This window comes from Fulmarus glacialis, unplaced genomic scaffold, assembly GCF_000690835.1.
Source record: "Fulmarus glacialis isolate BGI_N327 unplaced genomic scaffold, ASM69083v1 scaffold13589, whole genome shotgun sequence".
NCBI classification, from domain to species: domain Eukaryota; kingdom Metazoa; phylum Chordata; class Aves; order Procellariiformes; family Procellariidae; genus Fulmarus; species Fulmarus glacialis.
Genome location: NW_009231470.1, coordinates 11,594 through 30,291, shown reverse-complemented (window position 1 = coordinate 30,291; position 18,698 = coordinate 11,594).

Sequence of the window (18,698 nt, the reverse complement as noted above, 5' to 3'; positions counted from 1 at the left end):
TATCCTTGGGGTGGGGGGAGATGGGGGAGAAGACTACTTAAAAAATAATCCTGCCCAGAAAAAAAGAAAAACAAAAGGCCATTCCACAGTATAGATCACTCACTCAGGAAATGCCTGAGTAAATAAATGGACTGTGCAGTGTGCCTTTTTGAAGCAACAAAATGAAGCTCCTCACACTCAGAGGAAAATTAATTCAAGTCAAGGGCCTACTACTGATAATCCCCTGCCAACAGCCACCCTGCCATATCGTGCCTTGAGTGCTGTTGGTTCACAGCCCTTCCGTTGGTGTTAAGGTCAAACCTAGTTGAAGAGGAAACAGGGAACAGACAGAATTGAGAGATTGTTTAAACAAGATACTTCTCTGTGGGAGTGCTTGATGTCTAAGAAATGACATGGGGGAACTGGTATGTCTAATTGTTCATGGAGATCCTAACAGCGCAGATGTCATAAACTTGGAAAGATGATGATCAGTGGGACATTCCTATGATATCATGTATTCAGGAAGGATGCGGTGAGCTTTGCTGATAGCTAGTAAGTACTTCTGCATATTAAAGACGCTTTGGAGCTGAGCTGCTTAACAAGGTAATCTCATCAATGAACAATCCAGACTTCACATCGGTGGAAGCCCCAAACTTAAGTAGGAAGAATATATAATATTGACTCTGCCTAGCTGACCAGTGGGCCATGATGGCAACACAACAGGCTGAGTAGAGGGAGGAAGTAAGTAGGTATGGATGACTTCAGTTATTCAGTCTAGAAGAGGCAAAAATTGCATCCAGACTTGACAGAGGACATTTTTAGATGTCTCACTGGCCGTTCTGTGGAGCAGCTGGTTCAGGAGCCCATGAGGGCAATGCTTGACTTTAATCCTGAGTGGTTTACAGGATATGATGTAGAGACTAACAGCTGAAGAACTCCCCTGAAATGGGGATCTTAACATGCTTAGACTCAGCATCCTCACAGGAGTAAGACAAGCCAGAGTTCTCTAGCATTGCTGTGCTCAGCTTCAAAAAGGAAAACTAGACACAGATCAGGAAGCTTGTTCAAAGTAAGACAGATGGAAGACCTAACTCTTTGCAGGGAGTATGGATATTGCTTCCGTAAATCAAATGGGAATTGCAGAGAAAATAACTGTATCAAGAAAAACTTGAGAAAGAGTGAAAAGAAGCCAGCATTGGCAGGGTAAGTGAGATTGCAGGAACAAGAAGGCATCCTTCAAAAAGCTGAAGTGGTGTCCAGATGAAGAAAACTGAAAAGATGATAAACTCTGGCAAGTTAAGTGTACAAACATGATAAGGCTGGCTGAAGGAGTGTGAGGGACAACTGGCAAAAAGCATAATAACTAAAATGTCTGTTATCTGTTCAAACACATCGTGAACAGGAAGTCTGCCAGGGAATTGTTGGGTCAATGGATGGTCAGGTGGCACAGAAGCCCTTGAAGGGTGATAAGGCTGTGCAGGAGGAGCCGATGAACTCTTTGGAGACCCAGCATGAGTACAGATGTACACCGTAGCATGGGACAGCATTGACTCCTGCACAAAAGTTTATAGAATTAGTGTGGGTTTTTTCCTTGTACTAGTGTTCCACTAATTCTGTTCTTTTCATAGGTTCTCTAATTTGCAACTTATAGTTGTCAGGCTAATTGATCACGGGCTAGGGAGTACTTGGGGGAGAAACTTTGTGTTTACCTTGTTCTTGTACTCTTCCCCTGAGCATGGAGTTAGGTCTACTGTTGGAGGCAGACAGTGGAATAGATGGACCTTTGCTCTTACCCGAAATGGCTACACTAGTAGAGTAGAGACTCTCTAGTCTCTAAAGAAATTGACCTGGAGTGAGAGCAGGACAGTTTATGCATATGTTGGTAGTGTTGGTTGGATCCAAGCTCAAAGCAAGACTCATGTCTGTATGGCGTGCTCTGTTAATGATATACCCTCTCCTTTTTTCTGTCTGGAAACTTTGTCCATGCTGAGAATTGTCTGTGTCTGGGAACCTTTGAGAGTTAGATGCTTCCAGATGAGCTGCTGTACTCTGGCAAATCCTGGACATGATGGTGTAAACATGTCATGGTGCATGGGATTTTCATGCAAGACACCTTGGCAAGACCTACTGCATGTCTCTTCCATATAATAGCTAATTGTAGCATGTCTGATGCATTTGGGAAATGTTAAACCTTACTGTGCCGCCAGCACCAGTGACCTTCTGCAGGAATAGGAAATCTGGCACTTCAAAAAGCTGTGCCACAGAATCTTTGCACATGCATTTATCTAATTTCTACTTTTAGGCTGAGTCACTATGCTGATTTCACTAAACAGACCCCATAACTGTCAGAAATTTGAAATTGCTCCAGTTCCCAAGAAGAAACTAGGGTTGGAGATGGATCACAAGCTGAATGCAAGTCAGCAGTACCATGCTGTTGTGAAACGGATGGTCACATTAGCACGTAGATACAGAACAGAAACCTGCAAAGCATCTGCTCTCCTCCACTTGGGAAGGCCTTAGCTGCCCTACTTCTGGTCAGTGAGGGAGAATCCAGTGGAGAGTGCAAGGGTGTTCCTATAGTAGGAAATGAATAAATTGGATAAACAAATGGTTCATTTTTAAATAGCAAAAGTGACATCCTTACTAGGTTGCAGTGCTTATAGAATCACAAGACCCCTGTTCAGGCACCTGGAAGACTCCAGTTTGGACAGGAGTGCAGGGGTTGGAAATCAGTGAGGAAGAGTTCTGGTACAGAAGTTCTGGGGCTTTTGGTGATCATGTGTAGTGTTTTTTTTTGAGGGGGAGCTCTGAGCAAAGGAGACTGTTTCAGAATTTACTTCTATTGCTTACTTACAAACTGGAAGGTTTTGGCAGTGAAATTTGGGGGTAGTGGCTATTTGCCATCCTTACTTCAAGAGACTTTGAAGATTTGATTTACAATATTCATAAAAAAAATAATTATAGGGTATTAAGCAAGTAGCAAGGGTATTAAGAAAGAGACTGGGCATGAGAATGGGTCATAAATTCAATGTGAGGCAGCAATGTTGTTCTGCTATGAAGGAGGCACACTGGGATATATAAACAGACCTGTAACATACCAGATTTGAGTTATTACTTCTGCCTTGATGCTGGGAAAGACCTCAGCTAAACTACCCTAATCACCCTAAGGTGATGCATTTCCAAGAGAGATCTGACGGGATAGAGTGTCCGGAGAACAAGATGACTGCTGAGAAAAGAAAAAGGGGATGCTGTGATTCAGTCTAGAGAAGAGAAAACTGAGGAGAGATGGAAGTGGCCAAGTGTTCAGGAAACTGTTGCAGGGAGGCCAGGAATAGCCCATTTCCCAGTCCCAAAGCATAGGGAAGGAAGTAAAAGGCTTAAACAGCAAGAAAGATTGCAATTAGATGTCTGGAGACATATCTTGCTAGGAAGGAGAGTGAAGCGCTGAAATAGATTGCACAGAGAGATGTTGAATCTCCATTGTCACAGGCTTTTAAGCAGAGATTAGGGAAACATCTGTCAAGGAATGACAGCAGTTTAGCTGATCACACTGTGGGGCAGAGGGCTGACTAGAAGATCTCTGGAGGTTTCCCCAAGTTTTACCTCTTGGGCTCTAAGGTTTATTTCTTTATTATCTGATCAGTCTCGAGTCTCTGAGGAAGTTTCTTGCTTAAATTAAATCTGTGTGATTTTCCTTCCAGTAGGGTTCTTAAAGAGGAGGAAATTGTTCTGTTTTCTGAATGCTTGACTGCAAACAGTGAATAATTACGACAGCCTTATAGACAGATCACAACAAGTGGCAATTAACATACATGTTGAAATGAATAGGAATGATTCAGTTTTACATGTGAAACAAAAAAATCTATCCGATTCTGGCATAAGTGAAAGCCTGACTCCTGCCGATCAAATGCAAGAGGGGAAAGCCAAATCTTTCAAAACATGGTATGTTATAGAAGGTACTAGCTATAGCTACAGTAAGGGTGTGAAGGAAATGGATAAAGGAGCGAAAAAACAGAGTCTAAAAAGATTAGCTCTCCAGTAAAGAGCCAATATGATTGCAGAAGCATTAAAATCCCTGCAGGAGATTTACTGAGGACTCTGCCCTGGATTAGAATTTGATATAAAATAACTGAACTGAAGTCATACAATTTCTGTGCCATTTGTAGCTGAGTTAATAGCATATGTTCCTGGAGGATTACAGTCAATGATTAAGGAAATTAGATTTTGTTTGAATTTAATTTAGTTGTATAAAGCTGCTACAATAATTTACAGCTTTGATATTTAATATTTAATAACCCAGATCTTAAAAGAATCCGAGATATAGCAATGTCATTATATATTGAAATATTATCCCCATAAGTCATTTATATTTGCTAGTTGATAAGAATGTTCATCAACTAGATGGGCTCAACAGGAGCTACTTGATAAAAACCAATGCAGTTTTACAGGTGGTGGTGGGGAAATCTTACTGTATCTGTTATCCAGTAAATCATAATTCACTTAAAAAGAACTTTGCAGTCTCAGTTTCAGTAAACACAAGAATATACATCTTGATAGTTTTCTTTCGTCTAATTTCCTAGCTTTTGGCTTCATGAACATTACAAATCCTGTCTCTTCTTTCTTATAAGCCTGTTTTTGCCCCTTCCTTTTTTTTAAAAAAAAAAAAAAGCTTTCCTCAGTCTCCAATTTAGCAAGCCATCCTGCCTCTGTTCAGAGGGAAGGAGGCATGTAAAAGAACACACCCCCATCTGAAAATCCAGCCCCCAGTATTTTTGGGCACCTTTCTATTTGCCACTAAGTTTATAAGAGCCACAAGATGCAGTCTAAGTCCCACCCTGTACTCACGTCACCAGCTGCAGAATCCAGTTTCAAAAAATACTTGTACAAGCTTATTATCCAAAGTGCAAAACTGCACCGTGCAAAGGAAGAGAGCAAAAGGCTTCCAGTGGCCAGCCTGTTCTTTCCCTTCTATAACCTGGACATAGTTTTTGCTCCATGCTTCCCTTTTTGTGCTTGTAGTAATTTCCCGCCTTCTCTATACCCCTTTCTTAGAGGATGGGGCCCATCAAATTGTTGGCTGGTTTGGATAGCTACCACCTATTGTGGGCCACTGCCTTCCAAGACATAGATCTGAGAAGAGTGAGCTTGGCACAAACTTCAGTTCATATTTTAATGCATTGTGAGTACAGCCTTTTAGAAAGGAAGGTGAAAGCGCTTACTACATGGCGTTGTCGATTATTAGTGGGCATGTGCCTGCAACGAGCCCTGGGTCCCTGGCCACTGTGTCAGACGGTGTGAGCTGGCAGAGCTCCACTGACATCAAAGCTTCTGCAGCCCCAAAATATGGCACAGAGGGGTATGTTTTCCCCTCTGTTTAAAGCTGGGGGAAAGCATATGAGCAGTTTATAGCTCTCTCCAGTTATACATCTTTTCTATTGGTTTTATAGTTCAGAAAAAAAGCCTTCTGGAAAGACCATTTTTTCTTAAAGAACTACGAGGAAAAAAAACCCAGTTTCAAGTATTTTATCAGGATTTGTAATTCCTCCTCCAGTCTGGGCTCTATTTCTGAGAACACACGGGAGTTCTGCAGCACTCAAAGAAGAATAGAAGCAGCCTTGTTCTGCAGGCACTATTTGAACCATGGTTGAAGTGGGATAGCTAAAATTACAAACACTGAAAAACTATAGCATTCATCCTCAGCAAAGAGGAAAATTTTCCATTTTTGGCTAGGAATCCTTTGAATGGTCTTTCTAGTCATTCTCTCGCCTGTTTTCTAGTGTAAGAATCACGTGATGACCCCACAGGAAAAATCTTGTTCAGGTCTGGGGCACAATGAAATGGTGGCTGGGCACAGGTTCCTGGTGCAGCTATTGCCAGTGAAAAGGTCAACTCCTTTCACAGATGGAATGCTGGGCGTACAGGCAAAATATTTCAGGCTTTATAAGACAAGATAAGTTTGTGAGCTAAAAGCTAATGGCATTGCTTTTGTTTACACTGTGGGTACCTCTGCATAGTGTCTTACAATTAAGTTCTTCCTCCATGATCTGAACTCACTGGAATTTCTATGAAAGTAATTGTTATGGCACCGGGTTTAAGCTAATGGGTCTGAGGCCAACTCACTACAGCTTGATTTCTTTGGGCATGGTGTCTTGGTAATTACAATCATATGCCTCTGATAAACTCAAAGCATAAATAAGAGAGTTTGATCAGTTGGCAAAATGTTGAATATATTTAAAAAAAAAACAACACTGTAATGTTAGTACTGGGTACATGAGAAGTCAGGTCTCACAAAGCGAGGCTGTATCTCATCGGGGGAGTCATGGAAGGACACTGGCTTCTCTGCATATCTGTGCTTGATAAATAGTCTTTGTTGATTTTTTTTGTTTTGTTATATTTTCCATGATATGAAGGCCTTTGCATGATCACTCAGAACAGTTAAACAATGGTACTTGGCTATGGTCCTAATAAGCCACTTTCCTCCCTGGGGATATTGGGGACCAGTGGTGATCTGCATATATGTCTATGTATATTTGTATGTATATATTTCGTCTGTCCCCTGACATGTCCAGGATTTAATGAAGAAAAGAATACTGAAGCTGAGTACAGAACTCCTTAATATTTCTACAAGCTAATTTGTTAAGCTGGCTTTTTAGTCTCTGTGTTGGAAAGGACTGAAAGACTGGACTGTACTACAAAATACAGGTTGGCAGGTTGGGAAATAATTGCATGAATGCAGACAAGGGGAGGGAGGGCGTGTAAAAGAAACAACTCTCCCCTCCACAAAAAAAACCTCAGTCACAATCTGCTAGCCATATTCATCATCACTGCAGTAGAAATACAATGACGTGGGTCTTTGTCTGAGAGCAAGGCTTCCATAAAACTGTCAAGATGCTTGATTATGTTCTTCTGTTGCATTTGACTGCCACAGACCTGCTAAGTTTTTTTAAAAAAAAAGGTATGATTAGCAGTACTCTTTTTGAACTGGAATACTGTACTGACTTTCCCGTTATCAGGGAAAACTTCCTAAGAACAAAAATTTCCACATCTTTGTTAGTTGCAAAATATATTCAATTTTACAAACAAGCTTCTTCCCAAAGGCTGCAGTTTCTGAACAAACCATCTGCTCAATCATTTTCTTCCCTGGCAAAAAGAGAGGCTGAGTGCCAGAATTTTTTTCGATGATGTTTACCCATAAGTTGTTAATACCTATCTGACACCTATAGAGATTTTCAACTTTTTTCTTTTATTGAGTAAAACAATATCGTTGAATTATCTGACAATACCCAAAAAAGAGTGAGAATTGTTTATGATCACCTCCATGGTACGGCTAACAACGCCAACTTGTTTATAAATAATGTCATCTCTTGCCTCCTCTTGAGTGCTTTATCCCATTGACTAAACTTCCCTTGTCCTTTGAGACGTCTGTCTATGCTGGTCCTGGTATACATAATGACTTGAGAGACTTGAATAAAGAGAGCTTATAAGGTGTAATAGGCACATACAAATATCTTCTGGAGTTTAGACTCAGCAGTGTCACAGTATGTTCCTAATGGTCTTTAAACTGCCTTGAAGTCAAATGTCAGTTCTAAGTACTGCTGATGGGAGAAGCCACACACGGAAAAGCCAGTTTAAAAAAACAAAACAAAAACCCAACTAATGATCCCAGTGAATGGCTACTAGTTCTCAGGAATTTGCTGAGTCTGATAAAACTGTGTTTGAAATAGCAAAATCTTACTTGACAGGAGAATTTTCAGCATCTGACAAGAAATAATAAGGAAAGGTTTTAGACTGAGTTTTGTAATTATCTGCTGACTTTGCCGTGTTTAGTATATACTAGTAACAGCACTACAGGATTCAAATGAGAAGACAAAAGGAAGGGTCTGGTGCAAGAGGCCTGGCAAGTGTTTAGGGCAGCTTTACCCTCAAGTTCCTTCAGAGAAAAGTTTAGGAGTACATCAGAGTATTCACTGTACTAAATGACAGTTAGAGGACGAAATCAATAAAGTCTCATCAGGTTTTATTTTCTTTTTTTAAGAGCAAAAATTAACTATTTCGTCCAAGAGCTTCCACTGGAGTATTTCAGTTATGCCAGCTTCTGTTAACAGTTTCAATGGGGGAAGAGAGTCCTATTGCTCTTTGAAACCTCTTGGCTGATTAATGCTCCCCAGTACCTCTATTGACTAGGAGCTGTGGAGTCCCTGTTCTGCAAGATTGATTGGGATCTACTCACTTAGTGTTTTAACATTAACTTTGTAGAAATCAAAGTTTATCCAAATGTAGTATATTTTTAGAAATCCTACTGATTGATTCTTTTGGCCAGTAATTAAATCAGAAAACAGGGGCTCTTGTAGAACAGGATACATAAGATTCATCAGTTCTCTACCTGAAGTCCCTTTCAGTGTCTCAAAGACAGACAACACAGTTTTGACATGCTTGTTGGAGGATTTGAGGATTTGTTCACAGAAGGAGCTTTTATTATTTTGACTGCACCAATTTAAACCAAAATCTTTTAGAATAAGCCCATTAAAATGTAGAGCTCAGAGTCTCAGCCCAAGGAGAGAGCTGCCATATTCAGAAGTTCTACAAGAATGGGCCACAATTACAGTTACATCAGAAAAACCTTGCTTTACTAATTACAGCTAGTCTGTGAGTTTTGAGTTTGGTGTGTTTGTTTTCGGTATGTAGGAGGTTTTGGGGGGGGTCTGTGTTTATTTGGTGGGGGTAGGAACCAGAGAAAGAGAGGTGAGCAAGGATGATGGAAGCCTGATCAAGCTGTCCAGAACTACTTTTATTGCACAGAGGTAGTATAAATCATATGGTAAGGTACATTAGTTTGAAATGCAGCCCAAAATGCCCCAAAGCTCAGGATCCTAATTTACAGTACTTTATGAGCTGAAGACACTTTGCCAATTCTGTCATTCCTATGGTGAGTCAGGAAATATTTAGTACTTTTCTTGAGAATATTGTGAAATCTCAGGCTTTTCTTAAAGTATGTCTAACTCTGGCAGGAGAGAATTTTGCAACTCTGAGATTCAGAAAAACCTTTATTCTTTAAATTCACAGAATGTGTGGGGAGGATCTGGCTCCTGATCCTTGTAGCAAGGAAAGTTGCCTTCTGTGACCCTGAATTGCCACGACTGTGGTAGAAGTCAGATAGGTAATGCTTACTCAGCTGTGGTAGATACAGGAGTGCTGAAAAAAGTGAACCACGGGTGCTACAGAACTGGAAACTGAAATCAGTATGCCCAAACTGAAGCACTAGTATGACAGAGTGAATGGCACATGAGCATATGATTTATAAATTGTGATTTGGCATACTTTGAGGAAACATAATACATGTAAATGATGGCCACATTCTGAGATACTGATGTTGCAATATAGATGGTACAGTAGTTTTGGACTGCTCCAGGTTCTGCATAAACTTTCTATATATATTTAACTGATTAACTCATCTTTATGGCTTGACAGGTGGTGATTTGTTTTTTTTTTTTTCCTAACTATCTTATGCATGTCTGATGGCAATAATTAGCTACAAGTCTGTGAACTGTCATGCACAAACGAAATGGATGGTTTCCAAATATAATACATTTCTAGAATGGAGAAGGTTCCACCAAAAAAAGAGACAGGGGTTTTTTTATACTCGTTGTCATTATTTATTATTTATGAACTTGTTTATTACATTGATAGCACAGTATGAGGAGGACTATACCGGTACTTCTCATTTATGATTCTCATGTTTTGTCATTGTGTGTTAATAGCTTTCTTGTGACAGCATTTTGTTCTGCACAGTATGTTTAATGAAACTATCCCAAACTGGTTTACTGCAGATCACCCATTCAAAGCATTAAAGGGTAGTGGGACTGTGATTTGAAATAAGATGCAGAGTTGAATAAATTTCCTAGCTGTTGCCTCAGACACTGAGAAGTCAGAGGAGAAAGTTGTTGTACCAGATGTAGAAATTAGGTGGTGTTAGCGTGTAATGAGAGGTCAGTTGTAGCTAAATTAGGAGCACCAAAACAGGCACAACTTGAGATACGCTGAAAGAGGCATCTGTATAGGAAGAAGGGAGCCTGGACAATGAGAGCTAGACTCTGAAATGACTCATGTGCTGACTGTTGCTGCAAGTTCAAGCATCTTGCAGTGTGGTGGTTGGACATGCATTCTGGAACTTGTAGTAACAGTCAGTTCATGAGCCTGACAAGGAACCAGAAAAGCAAGACGTGGCTGAGACTTCAGATAAGGCAGAATTGAAACTGTACTGGAGATGTTGAAGGGCAGATTTACAAATGTAGCAGGGGGTGAAAGAAGGCAGGATTGTTTAGGATGATGTCAGTAGTGAAGCATGAGTTAATATATCTAGCAATAAATGCAGTACATTGTGCAGTATCCTAAAGGGACATACTACATACTCTGGAGGATGCGGATGAACTGTCCACCCATTCTTGGCAAGCTCCACAGTTTTGAAGTCCTACATACGAAGGTTACAAAACTGAACATTTAAAGAATGAGGCATTTGGGAACTGAAACCAGAGCTGCATTACGCTGTAGATAAATATGTTTACAATCAAAGAGTTGAGTAAAATAAAGGAGAGGAAAAAAAAAAAAAAAAAAGAATAGGCAGAGTTGGTTTCTCATGGTCTGGAGTCCCTGGCTCTTCCTTTTGTATTTTAAGGCAGTTACCTGAAGGAAATAGAGAAGTAATAGGATTACTGATTCCGTGGTAGCAGAGATGTTTTACAAACTCAGCGGGGGGGTGGGTGGGGGCGGGTGTTGGTGCTTGGTAGTGGCTTTGGGGTTTTTTTTGTTGGCGGTGTGTGGTGGTTTTTTATGGGTTGTGGGGTGGTTTTTTTTGCTATCAGCTCTACTGCAGGTTTGTGCAGACCCTCAAACTCATCCTTTTTCATCTTCCTTCTCAATAATATGAAGAGCTTTTTTGTACCAGCTTTTTAAAATGTTTCTCTCAGTAGCGCTCCTGACCTCTTCTCTTCAATCTGTCACTACCAGAAGTTAGTGAAGGGGGAGGAGGTTATGCCCATGCTTACTCTTGATGCCATTTGCCTCGTAATTTGCACGAATATTGCATTCCAAAAGGAGGATTTTCTTTGTTTTAAGAACAGGACATTTAGTCACTGTTACCTATGTGTGGTACACTGGTAATAAAACTGGTAAGAGGAGAAATGTCACAGTAAAGCATATTAAGTAAGGGACACTTCATAGAATATGGAAAATATCATCATAAGTCAAAATAATTAGCCTTGAAAAATTGGCAACTGCTATTGCTATAAATACAGCTGCACCAAAGAGGTTAAAAAAGATGTCTCCATGGAGGTATTTAAAGGTATTTTAATACTTCTGTCACTACAGTAACTACACGCCATCCACGGGTGCAGCCGTAAAATGTTCACATGTGTGAGAAGAGCTAAATATGAAATATCTAATAATAACACAAAAATCTTATGCATCTTTCTTTTGCCAGGTATTTATTATATTAAAAAAGAAACATCCTTTAAAATATAGGGTCTGTATCCCTGGCAAACTTGCAGGGACTTAAATGGGTGGTTCTGAGTGGGTTCATTCCATTTCTTGCATTAGCCTCCAAGGGCAAGCTTTTAATCTCTCGTTTTGATCTCTCGTATTTGCATGTAAGCAGCTTTGAGCCCTTGCAGCAGGGTAGGCAGAGCTGGTCAATGGGTGTTGCTCAGGGACCTGTTCTAGACATGATGTCTACATGAGCAAAGCTACCAGCGTAGGAAAGGCAGATGTGCTGTAAAGCTTTGGCAGATAAACCATTGCTATGTCATGATGGTGTCAACTGGAGTGAAAGTGGTTTAATGCATTGTTGTATGCTGGTCTGAAGCCCCTAAGGAGGGAAGCTAAACATCAGACTAAACACAGGTTGATGAATGAAAACCCTCTTCTGGCTCTTGAGGAGATCTAGATCAGGAAATCCCTGCAACTGTCTGGGGCAAAAGGGAAAAAAAGCGTCTGGGTATGGCTTTACCATTTGTCATGGATGATACTGTATCACCCCAGGTTTTCAAGGGCAGTCCTGTAAGCCAACATTACATGTAATGAAGTGATCAGTTACTGTGAAGTTACAGGTTGAGCCTGCATTGCTAAACCAGAGACCAGTTTTCAAACATTTCCTTATAAATAAAATACTGCTGGCCAAGTTTGAAATAATGTAATTGAAGCTTCATATTGCATTCCTAGAACAATCTGGACTTGGGCCAAGAGGTGAAACTGAACATGCTTTAGTAAAACTCTGGGGATGATCCTATTGGGGAGGGACTCACGCTGGGCTTTGACAAGCACTCTCCAAGTTTGACCCAGTTAGCTAGTCTGAGGCCTTCTTGGTGGATACTGGTGACAGGCTGCACCTCCAACTAAAGCAAACTCTTTCCATTCCAATCTTTGTCCAGCTGTTGCCTGCAGAGGACTGGACTAGGCTATACTATGAAGGTGATACACATCCTGTTTGTCTTTTCCTACCTATGACCAAACACGCTGTCCCAATACCATTCCATGCCATTGCAACATGGTATAGCTAGCTTATGGTTGAAGAACAGATGGGAGAAGCTGAACTTAAGCAGGTTAGCTGATAAGAGCATTTGTAGATGAGACACCTTTGTAGGGGAGCTCAGCAGTACCTCACTATAAAGCCTTGTGAGTCTCAGGAGCTCCAAAGAGCACAGGAGTCTCCTCACCACCATGAGCTCCCTGAGCACAACAAGCCCATCTTCTCCACTGTGCTGACTTGCTGTTTGGCACTGCATCAAGTTCAATTCCTCAGCCCTTCTATTCAGAGACCTACAGCTTAGGCTCAGGCCTGCTAAAAGGCAGCTGACAGCTCTGTAGTTGACAACTTTCTCTTCAGACCTAATGGAACATTCTTATGATCAAGATACAGGCCTGTGCCAGAAAGCGGACTTTCCAAAGGGGGCAGTGTAGGACCATGTTATAAACTTCCCCAAGCACCAGGGACCCTCACAGATGTCATATCCCGCTCCAAGTGCAAAATACATCTCTTTGATCTTGGTTCCTCTAAGATAAACATGTAGCTGTGTACAGTTTTTTCTTTTAATTTCCTACCAAAACAAAACACTTCACCGCAAAAGCTTTTCCCCTTGAGGGACAAGAGTACTAATGACACATGACAGATGTTAGTCATGGTTCCTTTGTACACTACTGGAAGGCACTTGGGTCCTACGGAGATGTTTATGGCATAAGAAGTTTTAGAATAATGCAACTGGAGCTTACATTGGTATTTAAAGTTAATCACTGGCTTTCAGTTTTTTAGCCACTGAGTTGACAATTATTTTCAAGCCATGTGAAGGGCAGATCTCGGGCAGGAAAATAAGTTATTTTTCTGCCCGAGATCAGTGCATTAGTAATAGATGATTTATGTTCAAGGGAATTTGAAATCCAGTCCTTAATGGTGAGGTATGAGAAGTGCATGTGTGTGAAGGGGGAGAGAAAATTCAAAGAGCTACTGAGGGAAGCGAGTCTCTAATGTTCTTCCCTGGCCCATTTGCGGTGTTGATAAAGATGCTAATGGACCTCTATTGTGCATGTATCTGTTCTGATAACCATAATGCAGGGAAAAAAAGCATTAAGTTGAAGTGCTTCTTCTCCAGGGTATTTAAAAGCCAAATCTGGGCTTCCAGCTTAAACACTGCCTTCAGAGATTAAATTCTAGATATTGAGCACGTGGCATGATCCTTGTCAGAGAGGAGCTTAGGGTCTATTCTTAGTCATCTGACAATATCTAGGTTTTAGTTTTATTTATTCTAGACTGGGTAAATGCAAACACAGGCAAGATCCGTAATATCCCAAAGGGAAGTTCCCATCTAATCACAAAGGTCAGCAATTCTTATATACAACCTAGTCTGTACTGCATCTCTCTTTCCCAAAGCCTTGCAAAAGAGATGGCTTAGCTACTAGCTAGCAGATTTGGACTGTCATTTTGGTTGAAGACATATAGCACAAAGTTCTGCAGGCCTCGGCAAGAACATCTGTTTGGCAGCTGCTTCTAGTTTCAAATCAAATACCACATCCTACCTCCCCACTGTTACTAAGAGCTGCAGATGAGAGGAGTTAGCTGTGGCTTGCTTCCAGTTCTGTTGTGTGTTCAGCTTACACACCAAAGGGACAACCAGTAATGCAGAGAGCACTCACCAAACTTGGCTTTTTAGCTGTGGATAGTCCACAACGTGAAATTCTGCAAGAAAATTGAGTATATGCAGAAAGTACTTTCAAGTGTGTTTGAACTGACCATTCATTTTCATGTTTTGAGGAGATAAGACCTCATCTAGTATCATGGAAAAGACCTGAGCATTTCTTGAGTCCAATAAACATGGAAGCAGGTCTTTAAATGCCCTGTGAAGAATCTACCTGCTCCGCATAGAATGATACAGTGTTTGTGGCTATTCTTATTTCTTCTCTGCAAGAAGAGCTATGTCTGTAAAATGGCATTGAAAAAAGGACTTGTTGCTGGGAGTATTTTGATTTTGACTTGTTATCACATCCACAAGGGCTTACCACATGATCAAGCGATTTCCCAGATCCCAGCTTGTAGTCAGTCCAGGCAAGAGCATCTCCCACCACTGCCAGCAGGGTTGCGCTGCCGCGGGGGCTGCTGGCTGGGCAGGGCAGGAGCAAACAGGGTGCTGAAGCCAATGTCACCGGGCCTCAGCCACAAGTCAAGCTCAGCTCCCTCCTGCGGAGGAGCTATAGATTGCAGAGGGCCATGGTTCCTCTTTGCTCCTCTCCCACATGGCTCTGAGGTCTATCTGCATAGTTTGTGACTTACGGCCATGTGAAGCTTTTGCTGTGCTGGCTGATGCTGTCAGCAGTTATGATCGTCCTTCTGCAGTTTGCTGGTGTTTGCTGTATTTTCATGCATGCAAATTGCATTTGGTATAACCTAATTTTCTTTAAGTACTGTATACCTAACCAGATCTTTGCCTGCCTAACACCAGGAACAAGGAGGAATCCAAGGCAGGGAGATGACTAGGGAATGGAAGATGGTTTAGAGAGAGAGGGAGGAGCTGGGGTGAATTCCCATCATATTTGCTATATATGAACCCCAGTGCTATTGGTGCATGGTTTCAGATACCTCTCAGATGGTACATACAAAAATGTAGCAATTCCTGGCATGTACCACAGTCTGCTTGAAAAATACAATATTAAATGGTTTGTGCAATAATTTGGGAGTAAAGACTTCTTTTTAAAGAACAAGAGCTGATATAGGTGATTTGCCCAAAGACCAATCGAATAAAAAATTCCATTGTTCAGTTCTTTGGCTGTTGTAAGTAAGCGCTTGTTTGTCTAGTTGTTCGCTAACAGTTGTTTGCCCAGTAGCTTGAGTTCATTTGCCTCAATGAGCCTTCTGGGTGCACAGCGACTGCAGAACTGGATAACAAGTAGCTGAATGCAGCTTTTTCCACTGATTTTGTTCAGCCTCTGAGAGAAGTACTTGCTGTTAAAAGGAAACTTCAGTTCAGAAAAGATGGGGGATACGAACAATGGGATTGGATTTCAAACTATATGAGATTAGGGTAAATGTTATCATTAAAAGTACTTTTTAAAACAGAGCTATCTCTGAAACTAATTAGCAAGGGCTTTTAATTGGTGGGGGCATATTTTTAAGGACCTCTTCTTTAATCTTTTATGGTAATCAGGCTCTCACACTTACAATTCAGCAGTGTTCTCCATACAAATAACTAGTTAAAATTCTTAATTAGATTATAGTGACTATAGGAAAAAGTTGTTCTAAAAGTAAAATTGCAGACTGTTATGACTAATGCTGTGCAAATTAGCATAAAGTAGCTCAGACCAAATTATCCCTGAGAGTTTGCAATTAGGAGCACCTGCTATTAGTGCACTTGCTAAACTTTTATCAATTAATCATTACTTCCTCGAATAACAAGAACAAAACTGAATGTTGTGAATATTGTGAGAATGATTAATTGCTAGTGGTAAATTGCTGACTAGCTCTATTATTACTTCTAATTTAAAGATTTTCAGAAATGTGTCTATCAGTTTTATGAATGCATAAATTACGCTAATGTAGTCAGTATCAGTGGGATTGTTTTTGTCCTACTTAGCTGGTAGCATCTGTTCTCAAACTTACCTAAGTCTCAGAGACTTTCAGAGAATGAACTATGTAATAGAACATTATTTTTACCTTGATTTTTTTTCTCTTCTCTTTTCCAAAATGGACCCTAAACTCAGACTCCTAAATCCTAATGCTAGGAGACTAAATCAGTGGCTTTATTAATTATTTCAAGTATTGGGTATAGCGTAATTCCCATCATCTGAAAACACTGACCTTTGACATTTGAAAAAATATTTAGTGTTGTTAACATCACTGCCTAAATTTATCTGTTTGTCCCAGCTTTATGGAACAGAACTGTCCTGCTTCTTCTTCAATACATACATTAGTAGATGAGGGAGTATTGTGCCACTGGTGTGTAACTAAAGTGGATAGTTTAGTCTTTCATTTTTCAAGAAGCCTCTATTTCCATGGGTCTTAGACATTCTGAAAAGGTCAGTGAAGTAGAATACTATTTAATGGTTCAATAAATGATGTTATTTGAAGCCTTTTTCTTTTATACTAACTGGGGGTTGGAGTAGATCTTAAATTTTGCCAATTCAGGAGTGCTTTTAGTCCTGTGTAATCAGAGGCATTGCACTTTAATATAAATTGGAAAAATCTAAATTAGAGAACACGTCATTACAGCTGTTGAGTGAAACAAAAGCAGATTGCTAAAATGCATGATATTATGTTACCAGATTCATAAGGAATATAGGAAAATCTGGAAATTATCAAGAGATACATGAAATGCTACGAAATGGCTAGAATTGTTTATCTTGGCTGTTCTGAGATGAAGTCACTACATGGATAGAACAACTCTGAAGTGCAGCTTGTGAAAACTGCCAGAAATTAAGATTTCACAAAGTTGGAAAAAAAGGTTGTAAATCAGTTAGCAGGGGAAGCAAAAAAAAAAAAAAAAAAGCTAGGTATTTTTGACATGCCTCAGAGATGTAAATGGAGAAGGTATGGGTGAAAGGCTCTCCTCATTCCCAGACCATCAGAGCTGTAAGGAAGAACCACTTTCTGATAACCCTTTAGCTTCCTAGAGAAAAATGTACTTGTAAATTAAGTCTACAGTTTTTACTATATTGCTGATGAACAGGTAGTGCTAGTAAATATTGCTTAGATTACTTAGTCCCTTATAGTGAAATGGATACAACAGAGGAGCAGCAGAGAACATGTAGCTACCATTTAAAACTAACCTAGCACCTGAAGTGTTCTCAAAGCTTTATGAAATGAGATAATAATAGCCTGTGTCCTAAATCTTGCAATGAAGAGCCTTGATGTGGTGTTGTGGAAATTCCTACTGAGAGCTCTTGGTGAGACAAGCTTAGTGCCCCTCTATGAAGCACCCCCTCATCTGGAGCACAGGGCTTCCAAGCAGGAGCCCAGCTGGAGACTGTGCTACTGCAGGCAAGGATGGCAGGAAGGGGAAGTTATGTCTGCAGGGCCTTTCTAGGGAGTAAAAGCAGTAGATTCTGGACCATTTCTTTCTATGGTTATTTACACCTTAACAGGGGTTGAAGGAGAAATTAAGAGCAATGAAGCATTTCTGTGCAGTTACTATCAAGGCAACAATTGAAGTCAGCCATAAGCAGTCATGTCATCCAAAGCCATGTTCCTTTTCTCTAATGCTGTTGTGTCCAAACATCCACATATTTTCAGGATCCTTTGTATGAGAGTACCCAGCAGAGCAGGTCTGCTGTAACAAACTCTCCTTTGTAGGCAACTCCTACATTGCATAAAGTGACTATTTGGAAGCAAATATGATGCTTACATGAGGTGCTTATGTTTCGATGATATATATGCACAAGGTTCAATTATTTAATCATACAGTTATAGAAATTAATCTAAACTCAAATATTTTGCCAAGAGCTTAGACTTGAGGCATGTGAACCATGGAGGTGCACACTGGAGCCCTGCGGGGGAAGCCTGGCAATCATCAGCAAATCATCAGCACAGAGGTAGCCATGTAATGCATAAGCATAGTGGGGGGGTCACTAGCAACACCCTTGGGAAATGCAATGAGAACAAAATGTTGGCCTCATGAAATGCAATATTCATCAGAGATTCCTCTAGATTATTTCCTCTATGATTGATAAACTGGACAAAAGCATAGTTTCATCAAACAGCGATGAAAATTACAGAGCACCTAATGAAGGTCATGTTCAAAAGCATGAATATTTTTGCTGTTTCTCTTGCTGACTTTTCCTTATCTCCCAGCTTAAAGGCCAGGTACTTTTGACAAATTAAAATTTTCTCCTTCTACACCTTATCAAATGTAAGACAAACTGAATTTGTGTTTTTAAATGAGCCATTTTTACAAGGTGGTTGTGTGCCTGCCCTCTCCTTTTCAGCAGCCTCAGGGTCTGTAAACTTGTTTTCTGCCTTTCTCTCCCTGTATTGACCTCACTCTTTCATTGCACAGCTTTAGCAAATGAAGCTGTTTTATGTATGATACAGTGCTGAAGCCAAAGAAGAATCTCCTTGGTTACTTTGATATACCCTGGGTCCCGCTCATATTTGCACAATGCTGCATGTAATAAATAGCTTTGGTCATGATGGGTGACTGCCACTGTAACTCTTACTCACCTGAAGCTGCTACCACACCATAATGAAA